Below are 19,953 nucleotides of genomic sequence, written 5' to 3'. Positions count from 1 at the left end.
TGACATGGAGTGAACCCAGCTCACACGGTTAAGTTAAAAAAAAAAAAAAAGTAAGGTACACAATAGTATATGTTCTATGCTACCGTTTCTGCAAAAAAGGAACGTAATATATAAAATAAACTCTGGCCTGGCACACTGGCTCATGCCTGTAATCCCAGCATGCCAGGAGGCCGAGGTGGGAGGATCACTTGAGGCTAGGAGTCTGAGACCAGCCTGGGCAACATAGGGAGACCCTGTCTCTACAAAAAAAATTAAATTAAATTAAATTAAAAAGTTAGCCAGGCATGGTGGCACACACCCGTAGTCCCAGCTACTCAGGAAGCTGAGGCAGGAAGATGGCTTGAGTCTGGGAGTTCAAGGCTACATTGAGCCAAGATTGCACCACTGTACTCCAGCCTCAGCAACAGAGTGAGACCCTATCTAAAATAAAATATAAAATATAAAATAAATAAATAAAATAAATAAGCATGGTGAAAGATAATCCAGAATTTAATTCAATGATTACTTATGGGGGAGAATACAGTTAAGACTTCTCTGAATATACTGTTACATGACTCTGGAAACATATGTTTCTATAGTTAAAAAATAAAATTAAATGAATGTTAAAACAAAATAAAGAGAATAAACCTATCATATTGGTGACATAGCCACAAATGGCTTTTGAGCATAGTATACTGATTGCACATACCTAGAACATATTCTTTTGACAAATAAGCTGCAAAGAAATCACACTTCTTTCAACAATTTAACTGTTACCGTGGTGTATTTTAAAGTAGGTTAATACAAATAAGTAGTTTATGTTAAAGTTGTTAGGAGCCAAGATTCAATGTAAGAAAAATTAGATTTAAGTATAAAATCAAAGTTAAGAAAAAATTCTGTAATATAAAATTTGACTTGGACATATCAGTTTGAATTCACTTTTTTTTTCTTTTTAGTTATCACCAAAAAGACCTGGAAGCAATAAGAAGCGATAGCAATGAGCACACCTACAGCCCCTTCCCTTAAATCCTCTCCCCACCAAGAGGCAAGGGGTCCTTGGAGGAATGGCTGGGTTCAAAGCCAGAGTAGCACTTACAAAATGAGCTTGGGACATCCTGTTATGCCAGAAAGCAAGAGGGCCGTGCCAAAGGAACACAGAGCCAATTATGCAACTGAGCATCAAAAGGAATAAGAAAGGCAATTGAGTGAGACGCATTAAATATACAAACCCCAGGAGCTCATAATGACTGTAGAGAATGGGGAAGAAAGAGACAGACAGGCAGGCAGAGAGATGGAGAGACCCAAGGCACTGAACAAAATTGGAATTAACTAGGGGCCCAACTTTTTACCCTAAAAATTGGTAATTAAATGGAGAGAAGCATCTATCCTATTTCCTCTATGAACTCTCTTTCAAGACAAAGAAACAACCAGCTAATATGTGCATTCTCCTCATCAAACACCTGATTCAGACCATGAAAAGCAATGGGTGAAAAAAGCGGCTGGAAGGCTGATCCAGGACTTGACATTGCCAGGACCAGGCTGTCACCACCTGAAGCCAGGGATCGATCTTAGCATGACTCAAAGAGGAACAACCAGACACGTGTGCCTCCTGCTGTGGTGCAATGGGAAACAGCCAGCACCCTCTGAAGACATTCTTGCCAAAAGACTGAAGCAAAACCTAATCAAGCCTCTGGAGCTAATTTTTAATGGAAAGAACTGAAGGGACAGAGGAACTACTAGGAAGCAAGTAGCAAAATATCAAAAGGTGAGCCACTCTACAGCACAACTGCCCCTTTTTTTTGCAATAAGGACACGAGGGAAAAAAAGCCGGTAAGGTGGGAGGAGTTGCTCTAAATGAAAGCGACTTGAGACATAACAATCAGATGTAATCAGAGGACCTTCTTTGCAATCTGAAGCAAACCAGCTGCTAAAAGAGGACAGTCAAGGAAATGTGATTCGGGGTATGAGATTACACTGTGTGCTGTTAACTATGTGATCATGTCATTGTAGCTAATGTAAACCAATGTCTACAGCCTTAGAGATGCACAGTGAAGAACAGGAATGACGGGACATGTCGTCTGACATGTGTGACTTAAAATGCTTCAGCAAACAAACAAAAAAAGGGAAAGTAAAAAAGAGCAGACAAAGCAAATGTGGTAAAATCATTGTAACCATTGCATTTAGGTAAGAGATAAATGGATGAATAAAATAGTCTACTCTAAAATATTCTATTGTAAAATATTGTGTATGGTTGAAGTTTTCATGGTTAAAAAAAAAAAAAATCTGTGAATGCTAAGATATTCCTTTCCTGCTCTTCTGGCAATGGCAAACTAATCCCAGGACCACCGCATAGAGGGGCAACTGTGACTGAAACGAATATAATCCCCGAAACAGCTCTCATTTCCCCAGTCAATCCTGAGCACAGGATAATGAACACAGGAAGAGGTCTCTGGACAGCAGGCGAAGGCAGTGGCTGGCTGCAGGGCAGCGACAAGCAAAAGACAAAGGCAGCAGCACTGCGCTCTGCTCTTTTGCCTGGCAAGCTAACCCCAGCAGGGGTGTCTTCCAGAGCCCCCTCCAGGAATCAAGCTGCCAGGGTTAGGGTACTCCGCCAGCCTAGCCTCAGGAGAGTCCAACTCTGCTCAGAAGGGCAACAGTTCAATACCAAGGTCCCTGACAGGGGAGTCCGACATGACCTCCCACTAGAGTTCTTCTTCAGGCATCAGGCACTGCCATTCCTTCCAGATAAAATTCTCAGACCTGTCTGTAAGTCTCACTGCACGGTGGGGGGATGAGAGGGGTAAGGTGCATTCTGTAGGAAAAAGAAAGATAAAAGAAACTCCGGCAAATTTTCCACGTGACCAACCAAAGAACAGAAAGGCCAACACACAGCAAGGATCTCCAGTACAGACTCGCCTAACACAGCCCCCACCCAACTCTTCCGCACAGATAGAGGCAGCTGTAAATCCAGAGGCAGATACAGGTTATGGAACCCCACAGAGCTCAAAGATCCTGAACGCACCACGTTCCCAAGGCTGTCTCTCACTCCAGACTCCCCTTATGTCTCAAAATCAACGTCCTACTGGGGCTTTCAAGGGGACATCCCACATGACTGCAAGTCCCTCTTTCTGACCTGAGGAGGAAGGCTGCCAAGGACAAACTCAGAGCCTGCACCTGCAAGCTCAGGAACACCCCCAGCATCCTGTGCACTCGACCCACACTGGAGGAGAACTCAAACAACAAAATGACAGTGCAGTTGAAAACCAAGAAAACGAAAGCTTAAAATTTAGCCCATCTACCTCAAATCCTCACCTTTCATGAAAAGGAGCCTTTCCTCTCTCCCTGTAGTTTGTGATACCACAGAATACTTAATCAGTACTAATATTTCAGTACAATTAAAATTGAGGGCAACTAGCTAATAAAGAACTGATGCTAAGATTCAAGGAAGTCAAAAACTGAGTCTTAAATACAAGAACCATATCCTTAGAGAACACGTGCTCTGGGTCACGGCATAAGAAAGGGGAACCTGAAGACGGGGGTACAGGACTAACAGGCTGGGAGAATGAAGCTGGTTTCCCTTGAAGGCTGTTCAGACCAAAAGTTCCTCACTCTAGCGGCAGAAGAGGTGAACCCGCTGCATGGAGGGGAGACTACCACTCCAGCATAGGGCCGAGGCTGTAGGAGTTGGTTGCAGCAGCCCTAATGGGATGACCAGAGCATCAGAAGAATGCCAACTATTTACGTGGAGGTAGAGGTTGGTAAGCTACAATCGATGTTCCACAAAGTGGACTCTGAACTGGATTATATTCAACACAGGCTGGATATGAAATAAAGACTAATCACCTTGACTGGGCAGGAGAGAAAAATCCAGTTACACTCCTAAAGGAATTAGCAGCCATTCAGCCTTGACATCAGACTATGTCCACAGTGTTCAGCCAGCAGATGCCGACTACTGAGCAGGAGGCCAAGTGCCTCGTCTGTGTTGCTCTGCACAAGGCTATGACCTCCATGCAAGAACTGCAGAGGCACAGGGACCCAGCTGTCACCACCAACTGAGGAAGAGAACAGCGCCGCCCAGCAACTAACATCCCACTGCCAGGCTGGTAAAGAAAAGAGTGTGCAGAAGGGCACACTGGTGCAGAGCCCAGTACCAGGGAGGTATAGGACAATGTCTTACTAGCACTTGGGGCTGGCATGGAGACAGCTTGTTGTAGGGATGGGCCAGTGATGCCTTTAGAAAGACGGGGGATGTGAGATGGAGGGCAGATGCTGTATGAATGAAGAACATTCCCAAGAGAAGGGAACAGGAAAGAGGGAACTTTAAAATGTATTCCCACTTAATCTTGGAACTTCAGGCCAACATGTCACCTAACACTACTTTGCATCTGTTTTCTTTTTATATAATGAGGATAATACAGACATGCTGGCCTATCTCACACACACACACACACACACACACACACACACATACACACACACATTCTATAAATTATCATCCAGTCAAAATGTGAAGTAACAAACTTTGGAAACTAAAAGATAGACAACTGTATTATATATTTACATTGTTTTCAAAAATGCTGACTGCATGTTATGGTAAGACTGCCAGCACCGAGTATGTGACCTGTGGTCATTCAACAAAACCCAACTCAAGTAATAAACTGGCTTCTTGTGTGAACAAAAAAGTAGAGAGGGTAGACAAAATAAGAACAGCAAAAAGCTCACGGTTTCTTAACCTGGGTTCAACTCGTGTGGTGACAGGCCCGTAGGAGTACATTTTGTTTTTTTCTCTACTTTTGAGTTCATTTGAAATTTTCCATAATAAAATGTAAGCCAGGAAGCCTTTGCTTAGAACAGTGGTCCCCAACCTTTTTGGCAGCAGGGACCAGTTTCGTGGAAGACAATTTTTCCACAGACTGGGGGCAGGGGTGATGGTTTTTGGGATGATTCAAGTGCATTACACTTAAATTGTGCACTTTATTTCTATTATTATTACATTGTAATATATAATGAAATAATTATACAACTTACCATAATGTAGAATCAGTGGGAGCCCTGAGCTTGTTTTCCTGCAACTAGGTGGTCCCATCTGGAGGTGTTGGGAGACAGTAACAGATCGTCAGGCATTAGATTCGCATAAGGAGCGTGCAACCTAGATCCCTTGCATGTACAGTTTACAACAGGGTTCACGCCCCTACGAGAATCTAATGCCGCCGCTGATCTGAAAGGAGGTGGAGCTCAGGAGGTAATGCAAGCAATGGGGAGCGGCTATAAATAGATGAAGCTTCACTGGCTTTCTTCCCACCACTCACCTCATGCTGTGTGGCCTTGGTTCCTAACAGGCCATGGACCGGTACCCATCTGTGGCCCAGAGGTTGGGGACCCCTGGCTTAGAAAATCCCTGTATGACAATCTAAAGCCTAAGAAAGAATACAACAGTGTTCTAAATTACAAAGCTAAATAAACATTGCCTCCGCCTCCACTGACAACACCAACCTATGCAAGTCCAGCCGTATCAATATACGGCTCAATGTTTTTCACTCAGAAGTCTGTAAGCAATCTGTCCATCTTGAGTGAAACTCTAGCCTTTAACCAAAACATCCTGTTCCAGCTTTCTGCTCTGTTAATCCTATGGAACCTTTTCTTTGCTCCCTCAGGACCTCCAGTCCTCTTTCAATCTTTGTCCTACTAATGTGGCCCTGTTTGTCTTTACTTCCTGGCTTCCATGCTGGCTTGGGTTCCTTATGCCCTCCCTCCACCCAGGTTCACCTCTCTCTTCTGTCATCACTGTTTCCATGGCCACACTCTAGCTCTATCACCCCCAGAAACTGTGCTCCCTCCCAAATCTGTGTTGAGCAACCCATTCTTGGACACCGGGTGCTCCCTCCCCTTCCAGTTAACTGGCTCCAGGAACTTCATGCAGTAGGCTTGCACCCAGTGGCCTGACCCTTTGTTCTCTGTCTGTTGTCCACAGCTTCTCTCTGCGCTCACCAGAACTCTCTGGCTCCACCTACTCTCAGTGACACAGCACCTTATTCAAACCCAACTCTCCATCTATCCATACACGCACCCAAGTGGCTGAATAATGCCAGGTTTATTTAACTCACGACCACACATCTCAAATGGGCACTGGAGTGCCCCTAAATTCCTCCAAAAGTCTTCAGTACACACATTTTCCCAATACTTTAAATTGCTACTTCATCATTCTCCTTTCTCTTCAAATCTCCCATTTTCCCTCTGACTCCCTCACTCGTGGCTGATAACCTGCCAAGAGCCTGTGTCTAATTAAGAAAATAGAAGCAGCCTGGGCGCATTGGCTCACGCTTGTAATCCCGTCACTTTGGGAGGCCAAGGCAGGTGGATCACAACGTCAGGTGTTCGAGACCAGCCTGACCAACATGGTGAAACCCCGTCTCTACTAAAAATACAAAAATTAGCTGGGCATGGTGGCACGCACCTGTAATCCCAGCTACTCCAGAGGCTGAGGCAGGAGAATCGCTTGAACCTGGGAGACAGAGGTTGCAATGAGCTGAGATCGTGCCACTGCACTCCAGCCTGGGTGACAGAGCAAGACTTTGTCTTCAAAAAAAAAAAGATGCAATTAGATGGCAAGCCCTTCATTTTCCTACTGCAAATCCACTAGGCCACCTGCATTCACACCTTGTACTCCAACAGGGGGTGCCCTGTTCCTAGGAAAGACCAGCCCTTCCACTCGTGCCCATGAGTGCACTTCCTGGGCCTTCTCCAAATGGAATCCTGTAAGTATTCCCTCTCATTGCCACTGTCAATTCCATCCTAGCTATAGGTCCATTCTCATACAAACATGTTCTAGTATCTTCCTTCTTAAAATTGTTTTGGATACCACAGCCCCACCCCTGCAGACGGGTTTCTTTCCCAACATGCCACTGAAAACATGTTTCTTTCCCAACATGTCCTGCCTCTGTCAGGACAGGGCCCCAAGACAGGGCTGGAAACACCTGCTTTCTTAGCTGGCCCGTCCCTGCCCCTCACTAGCCACTCCTTGTTCCTTTTACTGCTGACCTCTCTTCTGTTCAACTTCTAAATCCTGGGGTGCTTCAGGGCTCCTGCTTGGGACCATTTCTTTTCTGAATCTATACCCTCTAAGTAATCTCACCAGTCAGGTGATCTAAAATACTCTTTAGATGTTGGCTCCCATTTTTATCTCTAGCCCTGGACTGCTCCATAATCTCTGCTGAAAGGCACTACAACCACATTTCCAAACCAAATCTCCCCTCAAACTGTTCCTTTCTCATTCTTCCCCATCTCTGTCAAGCACACCAACATCCATCCAGATGCACTGTCCTTAATTCTGCTTTCCTCCAGCCCCACCAGTGCAAATCACTGCACACTCTACCTCCTCTCCACAACATAACCCAGCCCTGCCCTTGCATCTCTCCATGGCCACTACAAGCTCCACCTTATCCAGGCCACGGTCACCTCCTGCCTGCACTATTTCAACAGCCTCTCAACCACAGGTCTCTCTGGCTTTCATTCTTACTCCTCCACAACTGGACCTCTACCAGTAGTCACCCTTATCTTTTAAAAATATAAGTTAGAGAACGTCACTGCCCTGCTTAATCCTTCCATTGCTCTTTAGAACACACATCCTCTCACTGGCTCACAAGCTGGAGGTGGCCCAGCCACCGCCTCCTTCCGACCTCACCTCCCGCACTCTCTGCAAACCACACACCAGCCTCCCTCATCTCCTTTCTAGTCTTCAAGCTTGCCAGCCTCATGTGCCCTCAGTACCTTCACATGAGCCCCCTGCCCAGTTTCTTCCTGGTCCTCAGGGAGCTGGCATCTGCTCAACACCCAGGCCTCAGCACATGCGTTGTCTTCCCAGAAAGCGGCTCCCGGGCTTGTCAGTTTCAGCTGACTTACCTCTCTGCCCTCACACCTTTCTGACCACCTCTTTCTGCTTAATTTAACTTTTGTACAGAACATTACCACTTACTGCCTGGAATTATTGTGCTCATTTTTGCACATGCTTCCTTTGTTGTGCTCCTCTCCCTGCTCTCTTGAATGCAAGCTCCTTGATCAGCAGAAACTGCAGAGAATTTATGAAATTTGTGAATCTCTAAAACTCCTTCATCTCTTTGTCTTCCAAAGTCATTCAAGCACCAAATGTTTACTGAGTGTCTAACCTACGTCAGCTTCTGTGCCTTCAGCAGTGCAGAATCATAGCCAGTCCCTTTCCGAGTGCAAGCTGCAGTCTAGTGGGGAGACAATGTTCATCAAAGGTGTCCACAAAGAAATGTCAAATAAATCTATGTGAAATGCTCCAAAGCAGCCCTGCACAGTGCTCTGAGCACCTCAGGCTGGGCTGGAAGTGAGGCTGACCTGGTCAGGGGTCAGAGGTCAGGGGAGACCACTTTGAACTGATGGCTGAGCTCAGATCTAGAGGAGGCCTCTGCAGGGTGAAGAGAAGATACATGACCCAAGGGAAAGGCATGCATGGAGGACCATGTTGAGGGGCAGGAGGCAAGCACGGGACAGAACAGGGCCAGCGGGGCTGGAGACACTCAGTGCCAGATGAGAGGGTAGAAGCTAGGCATCGTGATCTTTATCTTAGTAGCAGTGGAAGCCTCCAGAGCAGTTAGCTTTTGTTTTAAAATTTGGTAGTAACATCAGATTTCCATTTTAAATAGAAAACTGTAGCTAAAGTACAGAAATTAAAGGATGTGTAGAAAGCAAGAGCATTTAGGGGTAAACATGGTAGGGGATCATCTTACTCATTTGGGTTGGAAACAATGATCATAATCTGGACTAAAGCAATGGTGGAGATGAGAGAAAAATGTATCAGACTTGGTGACAGATTCAATACAATGGGTGAGGGACAAGGAAATGGCAAGGATGACCCCCAGGTCTTTTATTTGAATAACTGGATGGAGATGGAGCCATTCAGTAAGACAGAAAACTTTAGAAAGACCAAGGTTTGAAGACAAAGATTGTGATTTCCATTTTAGACATGCTCATGATATCCAAAAGTCGATGTCAAGGACAGCAGCTAGATGGATGGAACTGGGACTGAGATAAGAGATCAGGACTTTATAAGGTATACATGTGTGAGCCGTTAACATTTAGATGGTAACTTAAACAGGGGGAGGGAATAAGACTGCCTACCAACAAAGGGTAAAAAGGGAAGAGGGCCCTGGGACTAAGCTACAGGAGAGCAACATTTAATGACTGAGTTTGAAAGAAGCCAAGTAGAAGAGCACATATTGAATTATTCCACTTACATAAAGTTGAAAAACAAGCAAATCAACTGATGCTGTTACACAACAGAGCAGACAGAGGGGCTAATGACTAGAAAGATGCACGAGGGAATTTCTAGGGATCGTTGTCATGTGCTGTCTTTATCTGGGCACTGGGGCACACAGGTGTGCTCAACTCATAGCTGTGAAAATTCATCACACTACAGCCCTATTTATAATCTGCATGTTAGACTTCAAGGAAAAGTTCAGGGAAGAAATAAAAATGAGAGGAATTCCACTAAACTATGGGAGAGAAAAGAAATAACAGAAAGGGCCAATGGAGACAGGATCCAAAGCTCCACGAGAGGAATGAGCTCTGGAGAGGAGAAGGACTGGCCTCTATGAACAGGCGAAGGCAGGAAGTGGTGTGTGTGTTTAAGTAGAAACTGACAGTCCCTGGCTGCTGGGAAGCAGGAAGCAAGGCCATCTGCCGAGAAGGAGAGGGCAATGGGGAGCCTGGAGGTTTGAGGAGAACAGAGGTGGTGTGAGATGGTTGTCTGGAGGGTGGGAGAGTGGCATGACCCAAGAAACGTAGGGAGACTGCCAGCAGCATTGAGGGTGGGCATGGATTTGGCCCAGGGCTCAGTTCCTCAGGGGCTGCATGGGGAAGGCAGATAGCTAAGTTTCTGCAAAACTGAGTTTTTGCCAAATGAGAATCGTCAAAGGACAAACGGGCCTTCCTTCTAAAGGAAATCATCCCCTATCCCAATCCAAATCTCTACCTTCACATGCTAACAGAATCATGGACCACCAAGGTCTTCACAGTGATACCCTCAGCTGGGTCTTCCAAGCCTCAGGAATGCTTGTGTGACCTCACCCCAACTTGCTATGTGGCTATTGCCCCCTTCCCTATGTTCAATCTATGTCTGACCTGCAGCTAGCTCTGCTCTTCAAACCAAATGCCACACAGAGAAGGTAGAACCCATCAGAGAACTCCCTCCAATTCCAGCCAAACTATCAAGGTACATGTGCTGCCCGACTCTAGCCCTTTCTTCCTTTTATAAATGGAAGAAGTGTCCATGTCCTACTTAAGATTCAGCCCAACACCGCTCCTCTCTGGATGTCTGGACTGAGCTTTTCTTTTTTTATCTTGAATACATTATCTGAAATTCGGACTGCTGGCTCAGAAAAATCTAAAGTCGTTTTTAAATAACTATACAATTACTTTGTCATAAAAGTCAAGTGAAAATTACCTATTTTCTTATTTTTGAGACAACTGTTCTGATTTTAAGAAACCTATAAGTATCACAGATCTTTCAGCAGTATTATGAGTACAGGTCTTCCTATGAAGCACTAACTATATATAATCCCCCTCTTCAATAGCAGACTCTGACAGTAAAATCAATTTCAACAGAGATCAAATTAATTTCCTACCCAGAACCAGATCTATCAGAATGTGTGGTATATAATTTTGCCACTCAAAGCATAAGGGCACACTTTCTGGGAAAGATAAAAGTGAAAAAGAACTGGGAAGATGACATGTCGGCCTCCAATCCCTACCAAAAATAACCACTACCAACTGCAATGAGTTGAGATGACCATGTGATTCATCTCCCCACATGCATACAACAGGCAATTGTGTCATAGGGGCTGGATAAGATTCTCTAAGAAAGATAATCAAAGGGCCCTGGCTCAGGAGACGATGCACTAAGCCAGTAATCATAACATATAAAGGATCCACATTAACTTCTTGGTCCCTTAATTAATGGGAAGGGTTTTATAGAAAGATCCCTATATCCCTAGTCCTCTAACACATGTTGATTATTTGACATAGATAAGTGACAATGAGAGAAGCCAGCCCACCCTGACACAGACTTGGAAGAGAGGTGTTATTGAGGCAACAGTCCTGGAAGCTGACCTCTGAGGCACAGGGTCAGAGCTGCACACACACAGGCACATATTCCACATTTATTTACCACCCAGCATCTGTTGGGCAGTAAGCTATGCTCCGGAGGATCTGATGAACAAAACAGACATGGCCTCTGCATTTCTGTGGTTTACAGTTTAGGAGGGGAAGGCGATGGTTCTAGCATGTTTGAGTGGAGCTCTGACAGAGGCATTACAGCTGATGAGCCAGGGGCATCCTAACTAGTCTCAGCATGGTAATGAAGATTTCTAGTTGACTCTACTTTTAAGCTGAAACCCAAAGGACAAAGTGAAGTGGCCACATAAAGAACAGGAAGGCACAGCATGTATACAGAGGTCATCAGATGCCAAGCCCCAGAAAGTGAAGTCCAGCGGGCAGAAACAGGAGTCATACAGCGGGGCCTCTCAGCCACAGAAACTCTTATCTGGAGTGACCAAGGCATCTCTGTAGGATTTTTTGAAAAAATATAAACATTACAGTTACAAGACACCCAGGAGATAGTAGTCCACCTATAAAGACCAACAGAGACTTACAGGTCTTCCTATGAAGTCCTGTAAGCTCAGGACTCTATCTTTTAGGAAAAACAGAAGGCATTTAAAGTGTTGGAAGCCTGTGGGGCCTGTCACAGGTGCCGAAGAGTGGGAAGGACCTGATCCATAAACATACAAAGGGATAAAGTATAAGAAAGGCTCCCGGGGGTATTAGAAAAAGTTGCACAGGAAATCAGCTCCTGAGATGGCTGATACACCCTGCACTTCTAGGAGGAACTTCTGACCTCAGAAGCCCTCCTGCAAATGTTACCTCCCTTTCTGGAAAAGGGAACACTCTTTGGCTCCAGCATTCCCTATCCAATGCAGTTTCCCAAAACTGTATGATTTCGTTTGAAGTCCTCACTTCACTTAATACGTGTTTTTTCCTTCAGACACCCACACTGTCTCTGAGCCTCCCTCCCAGTGTAGCCCAAAAAATAAATCAACAGCCAAATCCCCGTGTTCTAATTGCAGTACCAAGTGCTGATACTCATTCCGGCACTAATTCGTCAATGTTGCATCTGGATTAGCTGGAGCTCTAAGGAAGAAAGGCAAAAAGTATACTGGGTTGAATAGTGTCTCCCCAGAATTCATATCCATCCAGAACCTCAGGGTGTGACCTTATTTGGAAACACGGTCTTTGCAGATGTAGTTAAGATGACATCATAATGTGTCAGTGTGAGCCCTAAATCCAATGCCTGGTATCCTTATAAAAGAGAGGAGATGGAGAGTCAGACACACACACAGACAGGGAAAAAGGCCACGTGGGGATGGCTGCAGAGAGTGAAGTGATATGTCTACAAGTCAAGGAACGCCAAAGACTACCAGCAACCACCACAAGCTAGGAAGAGGCAAAGGATTCTCCTGTAAAGCCTTCAAAGGGAGCACAGCCCTGCTGCCACCTTAATCCAGAATTCCAGCCTCCAGAACTGTGAGACAATAAATTTCTATTGTTTTAAGCCTCCCAGCTTGTGGTACTTTGTTACAGCAGCCCAAGGAAACTACAAGGAGGATGTGGCATGCTCTCAGTGAAATTTTGCCATCACAGTCCTTAACTCCATCTGGGCTCTATGTACACAAGGGGCATTGTTTATTCTTTGGTGATGCTGAATGGGTGCTTATTTCACACTTCACCCAAGCCCTTTTAGCTCTAAAAACCCGGAGTCATTTCACCTTTAATCACGTCCAAAAAAAGAAGTTGCAGATTTCACTTAAATATTTTTACTTAAGAGATTACATTTCATAGAAAATCTTTATTTTTCCTTTCCTTTACAATAGTTTTATTCTTTGCTTCTGTCTCCCAAGGAAACAAAAAAACCACAAACAGTATCTACAGTCTTCACCTCTGACACCAAAAAGTCAACGACACATACATACTTCTGTGGCTGGCAGCCTGGGGAAGGGGTGAGCAGTGGCTTCACAATTAGACTAGCCAGAGTGAATGGGGGTTTTGTATATAATACATATAACATGGGGCACCCAGCCTACTTCCGTCCATCACACACAAGTGGGCTTTGTCCTGGTAATGGAGGAATGAGCTTCATTCCCTCCCTGGCCAGGCAATGAGTACAGAGCCCTGCAATCTAATTGGCCACTGCAAAAGCTACCCATCAATTATAAAGCCCGCCCCCAACGACATTCTGTCCATTCTGTCTGATTTCCAGATGAACACTTTTCCCCATTCCTGCCTGCTCTCCTTGGGTTTCGCACCTTAAATTTCCATTCCATGGAAGTATCCTTTCCCATCACAGGCAAAGCCATAATCTGGTAGAGCTAAGAGACTGAAAGCCCTTCCTGAGGCCATGAAGCTCTTAACAGACACAGCTAAATTTCAGCTTGTTTTACAGAGCATTCTATCTCCAAAATCTTGAATTGTTATGCATCTCCAGCTCCGTGTGTCCATACACATTCTCCCCAACTTCCACCACTTATGCTCACACTCAGCCCACTTGAAGCAACCTTTTACCCCAAGCAGCAGCAGTTTCTGCCAACAAATGATATTGCAGCAGAAACACTTTGTAATTCAAGTTTCAGCTCTCCCACTTACTAACAGTGTGACCTCAAGCAAGTTGTTCAACCCCAAGACTCGTTTCCTCAATAATACCTATACTTGCATCTCTTAAGGTTGCTTTGAAAATTACATAAAACAATGCATATTTATTATAGTACTTAAGCTCAATACATACTTTCTTTCTTCAATGTACCTGCCTGGTAAGTACAGGGAATGCACACTGTTAACTGAAAGATGGCTTAGGAGCCTGGCAACAGGTCAGCCTTCCTGCTGAGCTTTCCTTTCCCTTTCCTAACTGCACTCTAACTTCCTGTTCAGGGATTACCTCTCCCTCTCTATGAGGCAATAATGGGCTGATAAATCAGGGTGCTCTTCTATCTTCCCTTGTGAAGGACAAGATCCCCAGATCTTCCCTCTCACTACAGTGCCTGGTCCAGTCAGGGGGTACGAAACAGACCTCCGTTGAGCCAGCCAGTCTTCTCTCCAGGTACTCTGAATTGTGAAGAGTCAAAGATGACATTAAAAATTAGAGTTCATTCACATGTGCTAGTGACAGCACCCAGGACAGACATCTAAGCAGTTCCTACAACTATGAACCTCCAGCGCTACTGGGTTCCCTCCACGTCCCCTTCCATTCTAAAATTCATTTTTACCTTAAATTAGCCAGAGTCCATTTCTGTTGCTGATTACCAGGCAGCCCTAACTGACAAAGAATTTTAGATAGTTACCACCCATCTCCGCCCACCTCCATTCTCCTTCTCCAAAGCCTGAGTGACTGGGATTAACATTCATATCATGTATTAAGGAACAAATGGTAAACTGGCTCTGGAAATTTGATTCCCAAAACTGAGCCATGCAGCAGCATTATCAGCCTCACCTGGGAGCTTGTCAGACATGCAAAACCTCAGCCCCACCTTAGACCTACCAAATCAGAATTGCATTTTAGCAGGATCCCCAGGTCACACAATAGTCTGTGAAGCATTGACTCAGAGGCTAAATGTGGTTCTTGGCAAGTGCCTGATGGGCCTCACACTTAATATGAAAATGTTCTTTGTCTGTAAACTATTTTTTTTAAAGCCTACTTGACTCATAGCTCTACTCAGCAGAGGATGGGGCTTAGCTGCACAACACCGTGATGAAACACACAATGGGCCACGGCTCTATGCTCAACACCTCTCCCTACCACCCTCAGATCATGCTCTCAACTGTCTGAGCACCAGCTTCCTGTCTGTAAAATGGGCTTGTAATCCCAACCTCCTCAGATTACTGAGTATGCAAACAGTACATTTTCATCATTGCCTTTACTGTAACAGATGTTCTTTGCCCCTAGTTATGCCCCAGCTGAAACCCTTCCTGAATAAACTAGCTAAGCACCCACTGATCTAGATCCTCCTTCTCAACATGTTCTCACAATTTATAGTACAATTCCCGCTAATTAATGTTCATCTAGGTAGGCACTCCATGAAGGCTCCAAATGACCAACATGTGGTCACACGGTTTGTAAAAGATCTATTCAGAGTGTTAAGAGAGACCAAGGGATTTTAACATACCAGAGTACGAAAAGTTCATGAATACAGTTTCAGATTGTACGTTGCAACTAACCTGTAGGCATCTACCACTTGTCAAGTTCTGGTGTCATGTCACAGATAAAGCCACAATTATCTGAAAAGGCTACTAAAATCCCTTTTCCAACTACATTATCTATGCAAGGCCGGATTTCTTCATCTACTTCAACCAAAACAACATATTGCAAGAGACTGAATATAGAAGCAGATGTCTTTTATTTAAACTCCATACATTTAAAGAGATGCCAAAATGTAAATATTGCCACTCTTCCTACTAAATGTTTTCTGTTTCAGAAAATAGCTATTTTTCATAAAAATGTCATTTATGTTAGCATGTAATGAGTTTATCATTTTTAAATAAATGAGTTAGTAAGTATCTTCATAAAATTTTAGTCTTCATTTCTATTACAATAAGTACCAAAGCCTGCAACCCACATAAACTTAAAGTTCTCTGGAGTCCTTAAAAATGGTTTTTAAAGTGTAAGGAAGGCCAGACACAAAAAGGGGTTGAGAATCCATCTTAAACCCACTTTTTTTGAAGACTGAAAGTATGCAAACAAACTGTAAGATGACCACTTATGTGTAGTCAGTAATTTCCATCACCAAACATTCCTCTTCTAGATATAAGAAAAACGCCCCCCAAAGTCCTCCAAAATAATTCTGAAGTTTCGTGCATGAGAGGATTGAGAGCTAAACACTACAAGAAAGAACTCTCCCAAAGAGATGCTTTATAAAGGATTCAGAATTTATTCCATCTGGCACAATTCACTAAGGTATTCTTACAAGACCTTGGTTTCTGGGTGATGGGCTGTGCATCTATCTGACACTGTCCTCGCTGACATCATGGGTGCCCCACTCATGTGGAGAAAGTATGTGCCCTCCAGCTTAGTTAGGAAGTCCTCCTTCTCCAAAATGATCAGGAAGTCCCAGAAATCAAAGCCATCAAATTCTAATTTGGCAAGTCTCAGCAGATAAAACAACTCCAAGAGAACCTCTGCTCAGCCTTTTTCTACAGGCCTTGGCACACACCCAGAAAATAAATTAAAGGAAACGTTTAGGTATCAGGACGTACATACCGCCAAAGGAACCGGGTTAAGAGGGCATTTGTTCTGTTCAAGGCCACCACTCTCCATGAGCCTCAGGTATATGGGAACACAGCAGATGTTGTATCTACCTCCTCACTAGTCTCTACTACACCTTTATAAAAGTGTAGTCTAAAATACATATAACTTGGTATAGGAAGACTTAGATACTCAAGTTACAGAGGTCTCGTCCACTTAATCTTTGCTTAACTATTTGCCTTAGAATAACTTAATTATGGCAGTCACTGGCAACTCACTGATTAGGACTGTGGAATGTCAGATCCCTTCTATTTTGCTTCCACCATCATCAATAGTTCTGAAATTGAAGATTCTGGCTGCCCAAGGCAGATTCATGTCCCAAAGAGGCCCTTCACATTCCCCACTCTTGAAGAAGCCAGGGCCCTTTTCCCCATTACAGTGCCTGCATGTGCCCTTGGCCACCTCAATGATAACAGGTCACAGTGAAGCCCCACCTTGTAGGGTCCTAGACCTCTCTCCTTGGCAATGGACTTTCAGAGTCTCTGAAAGAGGGTCCTTCTCTGACTTTGCCAAACCCTCTTAAGTGGCCACTAAGGCCTGTAGCTACTCAACTTCTCACACTTCATCTCCTCCAGCCGACAGCACCTCGGAAGGTCCAACTGCCAGGCCTTTTTTCTCAGATGTGCTTATCACTCACAGAAGTGAATCTGGGTTTCTTTGTCTTTCTGGGCCGACTTCAGTTACTAGAGGTTGGAGGTGGTCAAAACTGAGAGGAGAAGAGTTTCACTCAGAGTAGCCCAAGCACAGCCATAATTCCCAGGTCTAAATCTCTGTGGTCAAATCCTCCACACCACAAAGCCCAGCCTCGGAGATATTCCAGGTTCTGTTGACTCAAAGGCCTGTCAGTTCAGGCACCAATGCATTCTGCTGTAGTCACTGGAGTACATGCACTTCTGAAAAGTGGAATGACCTCTAAAAGTGGGCTCCTCAAAAGAACATCAGTCTCTGCCCATTGGCTGTCATTCATGCAGCATCCTGGTAACACGCCCTGACAGGAATCCAAACGCTCCCTTACCTGTGGCTCAAGTAGCAGCCAGCATTTCCCGAACATGCTGTTAATAACTACAGCCTCTGTGACACTAGGAACAACTTCCCCAAGGGTTCTGAAGTCAACTTTTGAGTTTGGTCAAAAGAAGTTCTGACTCTGAGCAGGATTCTCCAACTAAATTTAGGATATCAGCCCGGTTATACTCCTCTCCTTTCCAGAATGAGGGCAAACTTAAAAATCTGCTCCAGATTGAAAAGAGAGGATTTTACATCACTTCTGATGCCTTCCTGTGCACAGCCCTGCCACCAGCTAGCTAGAAAAGCCTGTGACTCAGCTTGACTCCTGAGCACTAGGAGAGAAACTGACAACAGTCCTTCCAGACACTCCCAGGACCTCGTCTCCACCCTCAGACCACTTTCCTACTTGGTCCCCAGGTGTTTGGGCCCCTCGCCTCCTTCTCCCCTTTCCTTACTGCCCCCCATACTTCCTTATACCCTACACACCAAAGTTCTATGTTCCCTGATTTCTCTCACAACAGACAAAGTTCAATGGCTTAACGATTTGGGCTCTGGGTTTTAATGAGCTATAGGGAAGATATGCTTCATTTTGTCCTGCAGAAATTCGTCTTTCATGACTTAGCCTAATGACTCCTAATGGAGAAAAGATAAAAGACAAAAGAAGCTGTGTCTGATTTTTCTTTAACAAGAAATTACCACAAAGACTATGAAATTAGGTCCAGAGAAGGGCAACAAAAGTTATCAAAGGAATGATGCCAAGTTTTCTGCTGAGTCTGAGAAGTCTGAGAAGGATAAGTGTATGTGTTATCAGGGTGATCAAGGATGACACAGGCATCCATTCTGTAGCTTTCCTTCAGCCAAGTCCTCTCACAAAATGACCTCTGGAATGACATCACTGGGTGTAGGCCTCTGCTCTGCCACCTGCTATGTGACTGTGGCTGATCTGATCGAGCTGTAAATGTATGGATAATAATGTCTACAATACTTTGCTGCGGTAATTAAAGATAATAAACATGAAAGTACCTATCAGAGTGCCCACAGCATAGCTAAGGCTAAATGAATGTTAGTTTCCTTATTTCCTTTATTTTAATTAGTGCATGACACATTCATTCATTTGCCAAGAATGTCATTTCACAGGCAGAGGCTTCCAAACACCTGATGATGTAATCTCCCTGTAATTAGGGTTCTTCCTCCATTCAAGGTGAAACCCTGCCTTTATACCTATGTGTCTGCTGCTCCCTGTTCCCACCCATAACTTTTCCCTTCTTGACCATCTAGTCACAGGATTGCTTTTTAAAAAATATTACTTTAGTGAGATTTTCCCCTGGTTTGCACCCCACTACTTTTTTTTCCTGCTGTTCAACCCCATATACAGAAACACCTGAGTAATGGGACACAATGATTAGCTTCAGTGATAGCCCCTACGTGAACCCCACATACAAGGCCTAAGTTTATCTTATCTAACTAGTAAATGTGTAACATACACATGCACTAAGAACCATAATAATTTGGTGGGTAGAACACTGGACTTGCAGCCCAAAAGGCCTAAGTTCAAAACCTTCACCTAATACTAAATAGCTGTCTGACTGTAGTCACTGATTCTCACCAGCCTCAGTTTACTCGGCTATGAAACAGAAGTTCCACTGTGAGTCATGGAGATGCTCACTCTCACCCTCTACTCATGCCTCCTCAGGAACAAGGAACACCGATGAGGTAACAGAAAAAAATACGATTTCCTCAGGATACAATTAGGATACCTAGAGAGAGTCAACGCACAGAAAGAACGACAGAACATGAGAAAACCCACTTTCCTGCACTCTGCCTCTTCCTTATCCTTCCCTTTGGCTGACTACTGGATTTGTCTCCCTCAAGGGACCAGTCTTTCACAACTGGCCAGGGGATTCTTTCTGATCTGAGGTCAGGCAGGAACTAGCTGGGGGAGGGAACACAAAAGGAAGCACAGAGGTTTAGTTCAGATTAGCTCTAGTGCTCATTTACTAAACTTGCTTCCTCCTTCCACTGTGGTAGTAAGACCTAAAGAGACAAAATTCATGCTCAGGCCCAGAAGAAAAGAAGAACAGACCGGAAAGCTCAAGCCACCCTCAGGAAGAGGTATAAGGAACACCTGAAGGTCACAGGGGCCCCAGCCTAGCCAACTAAAAGAAGGAAGACAGGTTGGGCCCTGGAGAACAGGTAAAATGAAAAGTGGGTAATTAGCAAGACTGCCCTCAATGATGCTGGCAGTAGGAGTAGCAACAGTAGTTAGGGGGTCAAAAGTTATGGATTTGTGATTCTGACTACATTTGTATGCATTTTTAAAAATTGTGGTAAAAAAACACATAACATAAAATCTACCATCTTAACCATTTTAAGTGCACAGTTCAGTAGCGTTACATATATACACACTGTTGTGAAACAGATCTCCAGAGCTTTTTCATCTTGCAACACAAACTCTGTCCCCATTCAATAACAACTCCCCTTTTCCCTCTCCCCCAGCCCCAATAACCACCATTCTACTTTCTTGACTCCATGAATGTGACTATTCTTAAGTACATCAAGAGTCTGGCTATTTTTATACCTGGGTCACAATTCGTAACATGTAT

At 44.4% G+C, this 19,953-nt stretch overlaps 2 protein-coding genes across 12 annotated transcripts in view; both read right to left on the bottom strand.

Annotated features, from left to right (window-relative positions):
* Positions 1-19,953, bottom strand: part of RFLNA (refilin A) — a 346,100-nt gene that overhangs the window by 309,987 nt on the left and 16,160 nt on the right. The gene's annotated exons all lie outside the window — the stretch shown is intronic.
* The window catches only part of ZNF664 (zinc finger protein 664), a 41,528-nt gene that overhangs the window by 5,503 nt on the left and 16,072 nt on the right, over positions 1-19,953 (bottom strand). Inside the window, exons 3-5 of one of the 5 annotated variants that reach the window (XM_063593761.1) lie at positions 6,434-6,555; positions 5,289-5,396; positions 5,008-5,065 (exon numbers count right to left, since the gene is read on the bottom strand). The exons of 2 other annotated variants lie outside the window; for them this stretch is intronic. The gene's annotated coding sequence lies outside the window, so the exon portion shown is untranslated. The remainder of the gene's footprint in view (positions 1-5,007; positions 5,066-5,288; positions 5,397-6,433; positions 6,556-19,953) is intronic. 2 more of the 5 variants (XM_063593760.1, XM_063593762.1) reach the window with 2 other exon arrangements.

The sequence above is a fragment of the Pan paniscus genome, chromosome 10, assembly GCF_029289425.2.
Source record: "Pan paniscus chromosome 10, NHGRI_mPanPan1-v2.0_pri, whole genome shotgun sequence".
Lineage (NCBI taxonomy): Eukaryota > Metazoa > Chordata > Mammalia > Primates > Hominidae > Pan > Pan paniscus.
Note: the sequence above shows the minus strand (reverse complement) of the source record. Positions and strands in the feature narration are given on the sequence as shown.